This window comes from Canis aureus, chromosome 7, assembly GCF_053574225.1.
Source record: "Canis aureus isolate CA01 chromosome 7, VMU_Caureus_v.1.0, whole genome shotgun sequence".
NCBI lineage: Eukaryota > Metazoa > Chordata > Mammalia > Carnivora > Canidae > Canis > Canis aureus.
In genome coordinates, this window is record NC_135617.1 from 66521084 (window position 1) to 66538780 (window position 17697).

Genomic DNA, 17697 nt, shown 5'->3' on the forward strand with positions numbered 1-17697 from the left:
CTGTTGGAGTTTTGGGCGTGGGAGGAGCCCTTCATTCTTTTTTGTCAGTTGTATCTTTCCAGTATAAATGGGAGGAGTGTGATGGAGCATCCCGAGGCTTTTTTGAAAATCATCCTGGTGTCTATTCCAAGCTGGAGAAGAGGTTCACTAGAACTTGCTGGAGAGTTAGCATTCTGGAATGAAGATGCCATCAGAGTGAGAGCAGCAGGAGTGGGCTGTGGTGCTGGAAAACTGTTGGCCCAGTGTCTGGGGGTCAGGAGAGAGGGCAGTCGTCTTGCCCAAAGGGCCTCCCAAGAGACCCACCACTGATTGCTTGGTACCCTTGTTTTCCCTGGAAGAGTATCCTGCCTCCCGACTGGCTGAGAGCTGGCTCATCAGCTCGTGGCTACAGAGCACCTTTCACCCACCTCCTGGCTTCCAGCACATGCACCCTGCCTGTGGGGCACCAGGTTCATGTGTTTTCAAGTTGACAGCCTCCTGACCCCAGATGCAAACCAGAGGATTTGGACACATGAGCCTGATACGGTGTCAGTGGCGAGACAGTCTCTTGTCAACCTAGACAGAGGAAGAGAGAAGAGGAGCTGGGATGCCCCCCCACCCCCGCCCCACCAGGCCCAGCTGAGCCCAAAGGGGCCGGAGACTGGCCTGGGAGTGTCACTAACCCCAGCAGCCAGGCCAACCCTTCTCCCCCTCGTTGAGAGGGAGGCTCCAGGAATCAGCCAGCCTGGTTTCTCCTCCTCCACCAGGCCTGTCACCGTTTCCACACACAGCAGTGTCTGTGGGGGTGGAGGCTTTTTCCAGACATGTATTTAAGTGAGGAGAGAAAACAAGGCGAGTCACCCAGGATTTGCCAAGTCAGTAGGCAGGAACGCAACCCGAGAAGCCAAAAATAAGACACCGGTGAGGGTCACCCTGCTGTCCCGAGCTGCAGACGGTTCACGGCCCGTGCCGAACAGTCTATAATCACACTTTTGTTTGAGGCCCCTGATCCCAAGGCATCGGTCTCCTGGTTGGAAGGTAGTAGAGCCCTGATTGTGGGCAGTGAGTAATGGTGACTCAGGAAAATTCACAAGGACACAGGGAACATCCCCGAAGTCATCTGGGGACATGCCCTGGTTCCCCCTGCCGGTCAGGGAGCCAAGAGTACTGGTCCCCATTGTAAAGGAGGAATTTCTAAAGTTTTCTCTGGAACTTTGGCAGAATTCTATGGGATCTTTCAGAGGAAGTATCAGACTTTGGGTGTTTTTCTGGGGGAAATTACTAAAAAATTTTCATCTTTACATCTATTTGTGAATTCTCTTTACTCTGATGGAGCATTTGTTACTGCTACAAACAGTACTCCAGAAAGCAAATTATGGCAGTAATAATAATAGCTAACATTTATTTAGCTCTTATGACATGCCAGGCCCTGGTCTCTCCATGTTTTTTTTGCATTCTATCATACCTAAGGCTTCATCAGTCTTCTGATAAACCCTTATGGATGTACTACTAAATAATGCTGCCAATTAGGGGCAGCTGGCTGGCTTGGTTGGTGGAGCGTGTAATTCTTGGTCTCTGAGTTGTGAGTTTGGGCGTCACACTGGATGTAGAGATTACTTTAAAAAAAGTCTTTATTTTTTTTAAAGGTTTTTTTAAATTTATTTAATCGAGAGAGAGAGAGAGACAGAGATAGAGGCAGAGACACAGGCAGAGGAAGAAGCAGGCTCCATGCAGGGAGCCTGACGGGGGACTCTATCCCGAGCCTCCAGGATCACGCCCTGGGCTGTAGGCGGCGCTAAACCGCTGAGCCACCTGGGCTGCCCTAAAATAAAGTCTTAAAAAAAAAAAAAAAAAAAAAAAAAGAATGCTGGCAATTAATCCATGGCATGTCATTGATTTTAAAATTCACCCTGATTCCAGAAATGTTATAACAGGAATCTTAGGATCAATGAAATCCAATAACTAATTCTCAGTTGCCTTCCTTGCTTTACAGATGGGTTAACTGAGGAACAGAGAGGTTGAGTCAACTTGCTCCAATGTCACATAGCAAGTATATGGTGGAAATGAGATTTCCAGAGTCAGGTTCATAACCCCTGTGATATATTGCATCTGCGGAAGTAATATCTGTCCATGGGCCGATAGAGGGAAGGACACAAAAAGAGAGGGGAAAAAGAGGACCCTGCCCTCTACTCCTTCCTCATCACTGCCCGGGTCAGTGCTGATGTCTCCTTTAAAAACTTCTTCTAGATCTTGCTCCTCCTCTCATTCTCCACAGCTAGCATCCTGGCTTTGTCCTTCCTCACCTCTCTCTTGCTCCTGCTTGGACTATTGCAGTAGCCTGTAAGCTGCCATCCTCCTCCAACTCCTCCCACCCCCAACACAAACTGAGTCAGTGTCATCTTCCAAAAATGTGAATCTGTTCTTGTCACTCTATTCCAAAACGTCTAAGGGATCCAGATCCTGGTTTGCATTTGTTCATTCACTCTTCTGTTTCATCACCTACTCTGTTGGGCTCAGAGGATATAAAGGTGAGCAAACCCCAGTATGGTCCACGGCCTTGGAGAAGCAAGATCTCTCAGTGGTCAGATATGACCCAGTGTGAAAATGTGCTGGGCCCATGGGAGGCACATCTACTCTGGGTCTCAGGGACCAGTTGGTGGAGGATGAGTGGGAGTTCACCAGGCAAAGGATGGCAAGGATTCCCAGGGAGAGAGAACAGCATGTGCAAAGGCCCAGAGGTGAGAGAGAGGTTGTAGCAGAGTGTCAGATGGGCTATGTTCCAGATTAATCTAGAAAGACAGGTTTTTGAGGTGGACAGCTGGGCAAGGCTGGCCTCCCCTTTCTTTTTTGGCCTCTACTCCCTTTTCTTCCTTTCCCCACAATATCCCTCTGCAGGGATAAATGCCTATTTATTTCCCAAACAGACATCTCCCTCTTCACACATCCTCCACAGGCAGCAACCCTCAGCTCAGCAAACTCATCCTTCTAGACCTTTCCCAGTGAAAATACTTCTGACCTTTCACTTAGCTCTCTGAGCTCAGAGTTCTGAGCCAGGCAGGAGAAGCCTGGGGAGTTGGTCTTGGGTTCGACTGGCAGGGGGGTGAGGGTGGGGGGTTGGAGCATTTTTACAGCATTCAGTTGAGTAAAAGCTGAAGTTCTTATAAAGGCCTACAAAACCCTGCACAGTCTAAACCAGTGCTTCCCTCTGACCTCATCTTCCACTGCTCTCCCCTTGGCCAACTGCTTCAGCAACACTGGTCTCTCTGCTGTTCTTTCAGTAGGCCCCCCACCCCCACATTCCTACCACAGGTCCTTTGCACTTGCTGTTCTGGTATACCTTTCTTATCTTCACCTTCATCTGATTTTGCTAGAATATCATCACCTTCTCAGAGAAGTCCCCCAGGACCCCTTATGTAAAACTGCAACCTCTATTTCACACTCTTCCTTGCTTCTTCTTCTCCCTAGAACTCACCATCTTCAAGAGCTTGTGTGATTCACTTATTTATTTGTTTACTGTCTGTCTTTCCCCACAAGACTGTGGATTCCAGGAGGGTCAAGGATTTGGGTCTGTCTGGTTCACTCCATATCCCCAGCACCCAGCACCCTGTCTGGCATACAGTAGGTGCTCAATTAATGTCTGACGGTTGAATGAGTAAATTCTGAGCTCTGTGTGACAGGCAGGCTCTGCCCCAGGTGCCATGGAGGACAGCGGCCGGAAGGAACAAGGTCTCTGCCCTTGCGAGGACGCTGGCCGAGCTGGTTCTGGCGGGCAGTGGGACAGGTCCCTGACAGCCAGGTGAGTCCTAGGTGAATCACCGCTAATGAGATGGTGAGGGCCACGCCAAGCTGCTTCCCACACGGGCGGCCGACAGGTCACTGCCTGTCGCCAGGAAACTCCTCAGTAAGGATTGAACAGGACCCTGGGCTGGGGCTGGAGGAAGTGCCCGCCTCCCCTTGAGACCCCACCCATTCCTGAGGACTGAGTCGGCTCACCTGGGCTCCCCCGCCCCTAGGCCTTGGCCAGACGCTAGTTTGTTAAACTCGGCTCCAAGATTTCCTTCCTAAAAGGAGTTTCGGTCCTTGCGTCCCACACTCCTCCTGGGCAGGGCCTGTTGGTCGGCTAGCCCTGTCTGGGTCACTGCGCCTGCCGAGGGAAGGCAGCTGGGCCTGGCTGGATCCCCCTGGGCAGCCAGGAAGAGTCAACCGACCAACTGCCCAGAATTTATCATGGGTGTAGACGGGATCCATGGGGCTTGACTGGAGTGTGTGAAGTGAAGTGGTCTTCATGGCCATATCCCACCCGCCCCACAGCAGGGCATCGGTTTCCATGAGCCTCCATCTCCTCATCTGCAAAGTGGGCAAAGCCTCCTGCCCCGTGGGCAGCTGCAGGGCCAGGATGAGATCATGGGTAGACAGAGCGAGGAATGCAGGTGTGTAGCCAGGCCTCCGCCCCACAGCCCAGAAGATGTGGCTGGTGTGGCAGATGTCTGCGGCCAGAGCTGGCCAGGCCGCGTCGCAGAATGAAACGGCCTGTCCATGAGTCCCTCCCTCCCTTCCTCTCAGGTCAGGGTCCTGGGGCCCCTGCAGGCCCTCCTACCCCAGAACCCAAGAGCCTCACCCCAGCCTTCTGTCCAGGTCTGAAATCCCCACCCTTGTTCATTCACTTCACAGTAACGCATCCAGAGATTTCAACAAAAGCATTTGTCGCTCAGTTATCAGATGTCCAGGGGGCACGGCTCAGCTGCTAGGCACGGTGCCTGGTGGGTGGGTGCAAAGAAGGGGGCACACAGTGAGGGGTCGGGCTGGTCCATACCATACACCGTGTGTGCAAACGCCAGCAGGGCTCTCATACACGCACGTCTCCACGGAGGGGTCCGCGGGTGCTCAGAGAAGGGAGGGTGCTGAGGGTGGGTGTTGGCAGCCCCTCGGAGGAGGGGCAGGGCCGCCTTATGCTTTGCTGACTGCATTTGTCATTTATCCTTACCACAGCCCTGTGATGCTGGCAGCACGGGCACCATCCTGCCCATTTCACGGATGACAAAACCCAGGTCCAAAGAGGGGAAGTGACTTGCCCAAGGCCTCAGTGATGGTGAGTGGCAAGGGCTCATCTGGAATTCCAGTCTCCCAAGTCATGTACAGAGGTCTCTCACGCCCCGTCTTCAATTTCTTCCTCTTCTCACGTATTCGTTTGTGCCATACACACTACACAGGTACTTACCATGTGCTGGGCACTGTCCACAAGCTGGCGACGGAGAGGCAGCAAGAAACAGTCTAGAGGAGAAAACACTCACGTACACACATAGTGAAGGCTTTCATTGAGTCCTCCATTCAGCATGTTTACTGAGTACCCGTGATGCACGCCTGCATTACTCCAGGAGCTGGGGATGTAGAGTGAACAAAATAGGCAAGGAATACTGCCCTCGTGGAAGTTTCCTTCCCATAGGAAAGCAGATAATAAGCAAGTGAGAGGATACTCCTGAAGGAATATGACACAGGGTCAGGGGACAAAGGGTGGCCAGAGCACTATTTGAGACTGCATGGTCAGGAAGGCCTTTTTTTTTTTTTTTTTTTTTTTTTTTTTTAGGAAGGCCTTTTGAAAATAGGTCAGATTTGCTTGTGGTTGTTTTTTGAGATGACATTTGAGCAGAGGAACCCTGAGGTTATCTGAGAAAATACTCCAGGCAGAGAGAACAGCAAGTGCAAAGGTCCTGAGGCAGGAGTGTGCATGGGGGTGTTCTGAGAAGCATCAGGAAGCCAAGTAGATAAGGGAGGGAGTGATAGGAAGTAAGGTCAGGGAGGTCGTGGGAGCGAGGGGGGCATAGATCTTTAAAAGGCCTTTATAGGTCATAGTGAAGTCTTTGCTTTTATGCCCAGTGAGACAGGAGCCACTGGGGGTTTTGAGCTGAGGATTGACGTGGTCTGGGCTAGGTTTTATTTTGTTATTTTGTTATTTTTTACAGATTTTACTTATTTACTCATGAGAGACACAGAGAGAGAGGCAGAGACTCAGGCAGAGGGAAAAGCAGGCTCCCCAAGGGGAGCCTGATATGGGACTCCATCCCAGGATCCCAGGATCACGACCTGAGCCAAAGGCAGTCACTCAACCACTGAGCCACCCAGATGTCCCTTGGGCTGGGTTTTAAAAAGATCTCTTTGGCTGCTGTGGAAAAGAGACTCTAATGAGGCAAGAGGTAGGGGTGGGCAGGGAGACTGTGACGGGCTACTGAGATCATCCAGGCAGAGATGGACCAGGTTGGTAGCAGTGGAGCAAGGAGAAACAGTCACATTCAGAATGTTCTAAAAGTAGTTCTAACAGGGATGCCTGGGTGGCTCAGCTGGTTAATCCTCCAACTCTTGATTTCAACTCAGGTCATGATCTCAGGATCCTGAGGTGGGCCATTGGGCTCTGCACTCAGCTGGGAGTAGGCCTGACATTCTCTCTTCCTCTCCCTTTGCCCCTCCTCCGTTCCTGCTCCCCCGTTCCTGCACCTGTCCTCGCTCTATAACAAATAAATCTTAAAAAAATTAAAAAGTAAAAGTGGTCCCAACAGCCCCTGCAGGCAGACTGGACGTGAGGTACAAAAGCAAGGACTCAGCAGCAACCTTGGCTCTAAGAGCAGGAGGGCAGCTCTGCCCAGGCTCTGCTTCCCTGCTCTGTCGTTTGAAATGTAAGTCGAAGCTGCCATCATCTTCCCGTCTAATGTGGGACTGTCAACCTGCACAAGAGGCCTTTTTTGTTTGTTCGTTTTTAAAGATTTTATTGATTTATTTGACAGAGAGAGAAAGCACAAGCAGGGCGGGGGGGGGGGGGTGGGTACAGGAGGGGGAGAAGCAGGCTCCCTGCTGAGCAGAGAGCCCTGGGCGGCTCCATCCCAGGACCCGGGATCATGACCTGAGCCCAAGGCAGACCCTTAACCCACTGAGCCACCCAGGCGCCCCTGCACAATCATTTAGGAAGCACTTTATCCATAAGTGTCAAGAGCCTTAAAACTTTTCATGCTCAAAATAAACAAATAGAGTTCTAAAAATGAAACTTTTCATGCTCTTTGACCCCAGCAAGTCCCTTTCTAAGAAATGCCCCCTGGCGAAGTTGACCTGAAACACAGGCAGCATTTGATGCCTCAAGACCTCTACTTAGACTGTCCCACTGTCCTTAAATTCATGTTTCCTGAGCATTTCAATGGCAAAGGACAAGACGTCTGCTACAATGTCAAGTGGATGCCGTATTGCGCATGAGACTCGAGGAAGCGGAGAAGAAATCAGAAATCGGTTGACAGTGATTATCTCTGAGTTGAGTGGATCTTGGATTGCTGTTTACATTTCTTCTTTACACTTTTCTGCATTGTGTTGATGCTCTAAGATGGATGTGCGTCGCCTTTGTGATAATTTGATTTAAAAAGCAGTATTAAAAAAAGAGCAAGGAGATGTGGATTCTCAGAAACTGAGGAAGCACAGCAGCGGCCAAGCCAGGAACAGAGAACCAACCGACCGACCCATCCCTTCCAGGGAGAAGAGACAGCAGCCACGTGGAGCTGGCTGACCTGGTGTCTGGCAGCCTTCCCCCCTTCCCCCCTCACCTCCTCCAGGGCGGTTGTTCAGACCTGGAGGAAGGAACAGAACCAGGTCCAGAGCCCCCCACCCCAATGTCAGTGTTACCTGCCCCCCTACCTCCTCCCTCAGGCCCCTGCAGCCCTCAGATTTTGCTGCTCCTCCTCTGCTTCCATTACATCTCACCAGAGGCCTGATGCTTCCATCCTTGGTGTGTCTCCCCTGACTGCCTCTGAGCATCCTGTATCCAGCAGTTCTCAAAGTGTGGTCCCCAGATGGCAGCAGCCCATTAGCCATTGAAATTCACGGGACCCACCCTAGACCCACTGAATCTGAGCCTCTGGAAGAAGCACCCAAGCAATCTGTGTTTTAACAGCTTCCCAGGGTTAGTTTGAGAACTGTGTGGCCTTATGGTACAATCTCGCCGTGGCCCATGTTTGACACTGATTATGTCACTTTACAAATTGGCATGATTCCCACCTAGCAAAGAAATGAATTAGGAGAGGGTCGGGGACATGCTCAAGGTCACACAGCCAGCCAGAGGCTGAGCAGGAACTTTGAGCCCGTGCTTTTGTTTTAACCTTTATGCTTTGCCATTGGCTGGGACTTCAGGCTCTCCTGTGAGGTCCAGCTTGGCACTGGGTGGACCGAGTGCCAGGGACCTGGGTTGAACTGGAGTTTGGGCACTATGGTGTCAGGGCCCTGGCTGCTCAGCGGAAGACCAGACTGGCTCCCCACGCCACCCAGGCCGCCCTGGGCCCCCTAAGGGAGGCTGCTGGGCTTGCCTGCTGAGGCCCCTGGGCCGCGACAGCCAGAGCCGGTCAGGGGTGGACCGACGCCGCAGAGGAAGGACGCAGCGCCACCTGCTGGCCCGGGGCACGTCATCGGTGACGCTGGCATGTAAACACGGGGACCCAGACACACATCTCAGGGACACCATGACAGATGTGCACGTGCCTCCTCCCACTGCACGTGGGCATGCACATCCACACGTGGATGTCTGGGCCTGTGGGCACGTGGGTCTCTCAGCCACCCGGCCTAGCAGATAGCACTAAATCCACTCATTTATTCATTTATTTCCTCACGAAATGTTCGCTGAGACACGCCAAGCCCACAGTCGCTGTCGCTCAGGATCCCACAGCCTGGGTGATGGTTAAGAGACCAGAAATCATGAGGTGACATGGATGAGGGTCCTGAGAGTGGTGCGCCCGGTGAGGTCATGAGGGCAGCCTGCAGCCCACCTGAGCTGGACTGGGGGCAGAGAAGACTTCCCTAGGAAATCCCTGCCCTGCTAGGTCTCGTGTGAATGGGAGATGGCTGGGTGAAGGAGGCAGAGGCTCATCAGATCAACGCTCAGAGGAGAAGCTGCAGAGGAGAGCTGGGCCCCTTGGCAAAGGGTCTGATGCACGGGCCACGGAGCCTGGACTCTGTCCTCCAAACAATGGGAAGCCACGCAAGGATTTCAGCACGGGTACTAGGCCACATTCTGGGGCCATATCATTCTGACACATTCCTACGAAAGCCTGGGACCTGGAGGTGTCTCGGCTTCTTCTGGGGCAGGGCCCAGGATGTGATCGATGCCTGTGTACTGTTTCTTGTTGCTACAGCAGCTGCCCTTGGTAGGTCAGAGAGGGGGAGAGGCACCCCAGTCCCCAGAGAGAAGCCCGCGTCCCATCTAGAAATGAATGAAGCAAACAGAAGCCACTGTTAACTCAATGTCGGGTAGATGCCCTTTCTTCACTCACTAGGCCGTCGGAGATAGCACAATGGGTGTGGCCTATTCCAGAATGTGGCTCCCTGTGCCCACTGGGTACCCCCAGTGTCCTTCCTGGAGAGTCAGTCTGAGGAGTGGGGACTAGATGGATGAGTTTTGACAGGTGGTGAATGTAGTGGGGGATCTAGAGCACAGACCCAAGGGTGATTTGGCTAAAAGACTGGGGAAGGGGCAGGCAGAGGGAAGGGAACCTGGCAGCTGAGAGGGAGGGGAGCAAGAAGACCCCTAGGAGGAGGTGGCAGGTGGTGCTGGGAGCAAATGCTGGCAGCTCCTCAACTCTGCTCAAGAGCCCAGCTAAAGGGCACGACTTTGTCAATGGCCGGTTCTTCACCAGCCTGGCCCCCCGCCTGGCCTCCGGCCTGTGGTTTTCCTCAGTAGAGAAACAGTGGCAGCTTCCGAGAAACCCCACCAAGACTTTCCTGTCAGGGCAACTCCAAGTTCCTCTTACTGAGGAAGGGGAAGTGGTGGAGTTTCTCCTCAGGCCTTTCAGTTTCTTTCTAAGAAGCCGGAGTGTCCCAACCCTAAGGCCCTTGGCAGAGCCACATGTTAAAGGGGGAGACCTTTTGACTTCAGGGGCTTTCCCACCTCAGTTCCAACCAAAGCGTGTTTTGTTGGGGCCCGGTGTCAGAAGTTCCAGAAGAGGAAAGCGAGGACGTGTGTTTTGCGAGCCCTTTCCCATGGCCCCTCCTTTCTTCCTCTCCAGGGACACAACCCCAAGCCCAACTCCCCACTCCCCACTGACAGGCACAAAAATGTGACCTGCCTTCCCTCAGCAACACCAGGCTAGGAAACTTATTTCTTCAAGCCTCAAAGCCAACCTCTTCTGAGTCTTGCTTCCTCAGGGCTCTGCTGGGCAACTGAAAACGTCACCTGAATGAAGAACCAACAGGTGTCTTCAGCTCAATGCCCATTCTGGTCCAAGGGGGACGTGCCCATTTAGTAGGCCCAAAGCTTCCTGAGGACAAAGCGTGGGAGCCCAGAGAACTGAGAGCAGCCTTCTGAGGAAGACCCACTGGCTTGGGGGTAAAGTAAAAAGCCCTGACATTATTCAGACAATAGCCACCATTGATGGTGAGCGCTCACTGTGTGCCAAGCATTTTGCATTAATTTCCTCCTGTATAACTCACAGTGACCTCCCCCATGAAGATACAATCGTGATCCCTGAAGTCAAGCCACCCGCCCAGCTCACAGCCCACAAGCCCATCTTCCCAGAAGACCTGTTCTCAGAAGGGTGGGAAGGAAGACCATCAGACCCTCAGAGGAGCTGGCTGGGAACGTCTGACTGCGGTATCCCGAAGATTCTCACAGCAACGTGTGCCTCTCTGAGAGGCGAAGAGCAAGCAATGAGGTTGACGCTGCCTTCCCAGAGCCGGCAGGGCCGGGGCTGTCCCCAGGGTGGTAGGAACTCCTGTGGCCCTCTCATTTTCCTCTCATGGGTATCGTTCTTTGCCAGCACATATGTTATGGGGACAGTGGGGGGACTCCCCCAAACTGTGATGCTGTTCGTTCCAAAACATTTGCCTGGAGGCCTGCTGCTGCATGACTCACAGGCTGTTGAGGTGGCAAGAAAATCCACAGCTGCTGGTCAGAAGGGCCTGACCCAAATGAAAACGGAGGCTCAGAGGGTGGCCAGGGGTAGTAAATAAAAACACAGGATGCCCAGTTAAATTTGATTCTCAGATAAACAACAGTGTTTGGGATATCTTTATACTAAAAAAAATTGTTGTTGTTGTTTATTTAGCTAGGCATCCTGTTTTGTATCTGGCAGTCCTAGATACTCAGCACCTGGGGCACCCCAACCCCCACCTTCCCCAAGGTTCCAGTGGGGCTCTGCTGAGAGAGAGAGAGAGACAGAGACAGAGACAGAGACAGAGACAGAGACAGAGACAGCTGGGAGAAAACCACTGGCCTGGGATGAAAGCAAACCAGGGATTTGTAAAGGTTACAGAAAGGTAGACACACTCAGCTTCTAGGGTTCCTCCTGAGTAATCTTCAAGATCTCAGTCTCAACCTAGGGCAGAGCTCTGTGTTCAAATTCCACAAAAATGCAAGGGTGGTCCTGAAGAAGTCTCTCCTTTCTCTGGGCACCAGTTTTCCCATCTCTAATAGGGGGAGATTTGAGTCTATGGTGGCTGAGGACTTCCTAGCCCTTGGCTTTTCCAGTCCAGGGGGAAATCTGGAAGCAAGGGAAGGTGCGAGCTCACCAAGAAACAAGTTTTAGGAGGAGGAAGAGGCCAGCTCTGTTCAGAAAATGGTGCATCCCTCTAACTCTACAGCTTCAAAAGGGGATCAAGGCATTGCAACCGAACATTGGGTGCTCAGGGGGCTCCTCTTGGATCAGGCACACCCAATGCATGCTGGACCTTCTTGGAAAGGGCCCTAGGACACACCACAGCTGTGTCCATTGCTGTGGCTCCCCAGGACCAGCCAACTTTCCAAGCATCCATGGAAATACTTGAGCCACAGTGGGGATTGCTACTAGCTCCAAAATTAGGAAAGCATATTATAAAGATGAAATGATTAAATGCCTACAAAATGTTAACTAGACAATTGCAACTTGGCTTCTATAGTTTATGCAAATTATTGGTGATGTGGCACGTGGGTGTATTTGAATATATTTGAGGGACGTGGCCTTTGAAAGTAAGAATGCCCAAGACCTTCACTATTTTTTTTTTTTAAGATTTATTTATCTATTTTAGAGAGAGAGAGAGAGAGCAAGTGAGCAGCAGAAGGATCAGAGAGAGAGGGAAAGAAGCAGACAGGAGTCTTGAGTGCAGAGCCCAACGTGGGGCTCTATCTCATGACCCTGAGATCATGAGCTGAGCTGAAATCAAGAGTCAGATGCTTAGCCCCACTGAGCCACCCAGGAGGCCTAAGAACACCCAGGGCTTTAAGGCCCACAGAGGGCAGTTCCTGGAATGTGGTGACAGCAAGTTCCCTCCAGACCAGCAACAGTATTCCAGGATCTGACGGGGATGTGGGGTGAACGTTAGCAGCCAGCCTCTCTGGGGTTAGGGAAGTGGGCAGGTCCAGGAAGGCTCCCTCTGGGAGGACGGTCAGGGTCCCAAAATGGTCCCTGGAGGGGGGACTGGCAAGATTGTGCAGGGGCCTCAGGGCTGCAGCCTTGGCAGGCAACTGGAGGCCATATCCCGAGCCCTCAGGCTGGATGGATGCCAGGATTATTTCTCAGCCTCCACCTGCTGGAAAGGCCAGCAATGCTAACGCACAGCCCGCAGTGGTGGCACCTAAGTGGTTAGGAGTGCCCCAATAACCACCACCAGCTCCATACCTCAGAGCTACTAGCAGGTGATCATAGCCTTCACTATGGACAATGGGCATTTTCTCAATCTTACGTAAAAGTGTGTATCTAGGATACTTGGTGTATTAGTTTGCTAGAGCCGCCATAACAAAGTACTGCCGCCAGGGTGGTTTAAACAACAGAAATTAATTTTCTTACTGTCCCGGAGGCTAGAAGTCATGGATCAAGGTGTTAGCAGAGCTGGTTTCTTCTGAGGCCTCTCTTCTCTTCCTGGATCTTCATACAGTCCTCCCTGTGTGTCCGTCTATGTCATCTCCTCTTCTTCTAAGTATACCTGTCATATTGGATTGGGGCCCACCCATATGGCCTCATTTTACCTTAATTACCTCCTTATTTATTTATTTTTAAAATATTTTATTTATTTTAATTTTTGTAGATTTTTTGTTTATTTATTTAGAGCATGTGAGCAGATGAGAGGCAGAGGGAGACAGAGAATCTCTAGCAGACTCCTCGTTGAGTGCAGAGCCTGACTCCAAGCTGGACCTCATGACACTGAGATCAGGACCTGAGCCAAAATCAGACATTTAACCGACAGAGCCACCCAAGCACCTTTAAGATTTTATTTTATTTAAAGTATTTTATTTATTTATTCATGAGAGACACACAGAGAGGGGCAGAGACACAGGCAGAGGGAGAAGCAGGCTCCATGCAGGGAGCCCGATGTGGGACTTAATCCCGAGACCTTGGGATCATGACCTGAGCTGAAGGAAGACTTTCAACCACTGACCACCCAGGTGCCCCTAAGATTTTAAGTAATCTCTCTACCTAACATGGGGCTCAAACTCACAACCCCAAGATCAAGAGTCACACGCTTCACTGACTGAGCCAGCCAGGCACCCCCTTAATTCCCTCTTTAGAGATCTATTTTCAGGGATCCCTGGGTGGCGCAGTGGTTTGGCGTCTGCCTTTGGCCCAGGGCGTGATCCTGGAGACCTGGGATCGAATCCCACATCAGGCTCCCAGTGCATGGAGCCTGCTTCTCCCTCTGCCTGAGTCTCTGCCTCTTTCTCTCTGTGACTATCATAAATAAAAATTAAAATAAAATTCATTAGTTTAAAAAAAATAGAGATCTATTTTCAAATATAGTCATATTTTGAGGCACTGAGGGGTTAGAACTTCAAATATTTCAAATAATTCAAATATTTGGGGGGGGGGGAGACACAATTCAGTCCATAACACTCGATTTTTAACCTACAGATGGAAAACAGTATGTTGACTTTGGAAATGGAAGTTGGACACTCATCCCAAGATCCCTCCTCAATGATGACCACCACCATTCTCTAGAAATTCTTGAGGCTCCCCTGCCTACCAGTGTTGATCAGGGGTATTCTGGGGACATAGCTCCCACCGGCCAGTGGACTAGGAGGACGTCAATGTTGTGACCAAAATGCTAGGACTTCTTAGCAGAGTGGGCTTCTCTCTCTACTCAGTGATGGTCTAGTGATCTTTGCTCTTTAAGAACTGTCCTTGGGATCCCTGGGTGGCGCAGCGGTTTAGCGCCTGCCTTTGGCCCAGGGCGCGATCCTGGAGACCCAGGATCAAATCCCACGTCGGGCTCCCGGTGCATGGAGCCTGCTTCTCCCTCTGCCTGTGTCTCTGCCTCTCTCTCTCTCTGTGACTATCATAAATAAATAAAAATTTATAAAAAAAAAAAAAAAAAAAGAACTGTCCTTAAAAAAAAAAAAAAAAAAGAACTGTCCTTGTTAGGGGCACCTAGAGTGGTTCATCAGTTAAGCATCTGCCTTTGGCTCAGGTCATAATCCCAGGGTCCTAGGATGGAGCCCTACATTGGGCTCCCTGCTGAGCAGGGAGTCTGCTTCTCCCTCTCCCTGTGCTTTCTCCCTATCTTGCTCTTTCTCAAATAAATAAATAAAGTCTTAAAAAAAAAAAAAAAGAATAGTCTTCTTTAAAAACAAAGTTTCTAATTCTCTACCCAGAGCTGCTATTTATAGAATCATCCATGAATCTTAAAAAAAAAGAAAAGAAAAAGAGAGAGACACATATAAACTTTTAGCCTTTGTGTTTTTACAAATGTGGCACATGTTTATTGTTGAAAACACAGATGAAACATGAAAAAACAAAATTAACAAGATTCAGACCTCCCAGAGATAATCATTGTTAACATTTTGTTTTATCTCTCTGCACCTATTCATGTGTCTTGATCTCATCTCCATCTACCTTCATATAGTTAAATTTAAAGATAAGATTAAAAAAAAAAGATGAAGCCATATTATTTCATAACTTCTTGACAATTAGTATATCATGATCCCTTCATTGGGCACTGAGTTGTACTCTCTGGCACCGTTTTTTGTTTTTTTGTTTTTGTTTGTTGTTGTTGTTGTTGTTGCTTGTTTTTTAAGATTTTATTTATTTATTCATGAGAGACACAGAGAGAGAGAGAGAGAGAGAGGCAGAGACACAGGCAGAGGGAGAAGCAGGCCCCATGCAGGGAGCCCGATGTGGGACTCGATTCGGGGGTTCCAGGACCACGCCCTGGGCGGAAGGCAGGCGCTAAACCGCTGAGCCCCCCAGGGATCCCCATCTGGCACCGTTTTTGATGGTGGCAGATTATGAGAGTGGCATAAGCTCTTCAGCAAACTTCTTACTTATTGCTGAATACTTGGGTGGTTTACCATTGAAGTTTATTTATTTATTCAAGCAACCTCAACACCCTACATGGAGCTGGAACTCATGACCTCAAGATCAAGAGCCACATGCTCCTCTGGTTGAGCCAGCCAGGTGACCCACCATTTTCACAATATTAAATGAAGTGGTGAGAACATCATTGTAGCTACATCTTTGCCATAATTTAAATTCCTAGAAGTGAAATTTCTGAGTCGAGACAGCCCGGGTGGCTCACTGGTTTAGCGCCGCCTTCAGCCCAGGGTGTGAACCTGGAGTCTCAGGATCGAATCCCCGTCAGGCTCCCTGCATGGAGCCTGCTTTTCCCTCTGCCTGTGTCTCTGCCTCTCTCTCTGTGTGTCTCTCATGAATAAATAAATAAAATCTTAAAAAAAATAAATTAAAAAAATAAAAAAATAAATTTCTGAGTCAAAGAGAAAGGATGATTTAAAATTTTTAAACTTTATTTTTGAATATATTCACAAGGTTCAAAATGTCAAAGGCATCTCCCTGCCTCTGTTCTCAAGTCACCCAGCTCCTCTCCAACCCAAGACAATCACTATTATCAAGGTCTTATGTTCTCCCCAGAGATATTTTGCATGTATATACATTTTACATATATATTTATATATACACACACCTATATATATAATATGTATATGTATATATACACACACAAGTGTAAAATACAGGTGTATTTTCGGGGCGCTTAGGTGGCTCAGGTGGCTAAGCATCTCCCTTTGGCTTAGGTCATAATCCCACAGTCCTGGAATCCAGTCCTGTGTGGGGCTCCCTGCTCAGTGGGGAGCCTGCTTCTCCCTTTCCCTCTGCCTCTCACCACCCCCACTTGTGCCCTCTCTTGCTCACTCTCAAATAAATAAATAAAATCTTTTAAAAAACACAGATGGGGATCCCTGGGTAGCGCAGTGGTTTGGCGCCTGCCTTTGGCCCAGGGCGCAATCCTGGGGACCCGGGACATCGGGCTCCCGGTGCGTGGAGACTGCTTCTCCCTCTGCCTGTCTCTCTGCCTCTCTCTCTCTCTCTCTCTCTGTGACTATCATAAATAAATAAAAATTTAAAAAATTAAAAAAAAACAGATGTATTTTCCATAAATATGCTACATACCTATCTATACATATATCTAGATACATAATTTTTTTCACAAATGGTAACATTTTCTATATATTATATTGCACTTTGCATTTTTCACCTAATGAATCATCTTGGAGAACTTTCCATGTCAGAACATACAGAGCTTCCTCATTTTTTCAGCAGCATTTCATTATAGGCATGTACTATACTATATTTAAATAGTCCCTTATTGATGGACATGTAGGATGTGTATTAATTATATATGGCTCTATGCCAAATTACTCCAAAACACAGTGACAAAAAAAAAAAAAAACCAATAAAAATTTATTTTTTTTTTAGGTTTTCTGTTGATCAGGAATTTGAGAAGGAATGAGCTGGATGATTCTCACACGGGGTCTCTCATGAGGCTGCAGTCAGATGCTGGGGCTGCTGTCATCTGAAGACTCAACTGGGATGGGAGGATCTACTGCTAAGGTTACTCACTCAGGTAACTGGCAAGGTGGTGCTGGATGAAGGCTAGCAGCCTCGGTTCCTCTCTGCATGGACCTTTGTAAGGAGCTGCATGTGTGTCCTCCTGACAAGGAGGCTGACTTTTCAATGTGAGTTTATCTAAGAAGCCTAGATGGAAGCTACAATGCCTTTTATAACCTAGCCTTGGAAGTCACACACCTTCATTTCCACTAGATTCTACTGGTCGTAGCAACTATGTAGATTTGTCAGATTCAAGGGGAGGGAGTAGACCCTGCCCTTCAGTGGAGGAGTGCTAACATCACATTGTAAAAAGAGCATGAGAGATGGGATATATCAGTGCTCCATCTTTATTTATTTTTAAAAGATTTTATTTATTCATTTATTTGAGAGAGAGCAGGGAGGAGGAGCAGAGGGACAGGGAGAGCATCTCCAGCAGACTTTACACTGAGCTGGAGCCTGATGGAGGGCCTGATCCCACAACCCTGAGATCATGACCTGAGCCAAAACCAAGAGTCCAATGCTTAACTGACTGAGCCACCCAGGCACTGCTAAAGATTTTATTTATTCATTAGAGAGAGAGAGAGAGAGAGAGAGAGAGCAAGAGCACGAGCCAGGGGAGGAGGGGAGAGGCAGAGGGAGAGGGAGAGGGAGAAGCAGGCTCCCCACTGAGCAGGGAGCCCAACATGGGGCTTGATTCCAGAACCCCAATATCATGACCTGAGCCAAAGGCAGATGCTTAACCACCTGAGCCACCCAGGCACTCCTGTGCTTCCACCTTTAGAAAATTTAAGCTACCACATACCATTTCCAATATTTAGCTATTATGTAAAAATGATGGTAACTACATTTTAAAGACCTTGATATGTATTAAAGACTTCCTTGTAGAAAGGTG

General features: G+C 49.5%; 1 long non-coding RNA gene across 1 annotated transcript; it reads left to right on the top strand.

Moving 5' to 3' along the window:
* The first annotated feature begins 1846 nt into the window (after nucleotides 1-1846).
* On the top strand, nucleotides 1847-17125 carry LOC144317596 (uncharacterized). Its single transcript, XR_013383608.1, has 3 exons — nucleotides 1847-3775; nucleotides 4969-5068; nucleotides 16674-17125. It is a non-coding gene; the product is annotated as an uncharacterized LOC144317596 (long non-coding RNA).
* The last annotated feature ends 572 nt before the right edge of the window (nucleotides 17126-17697 follow it).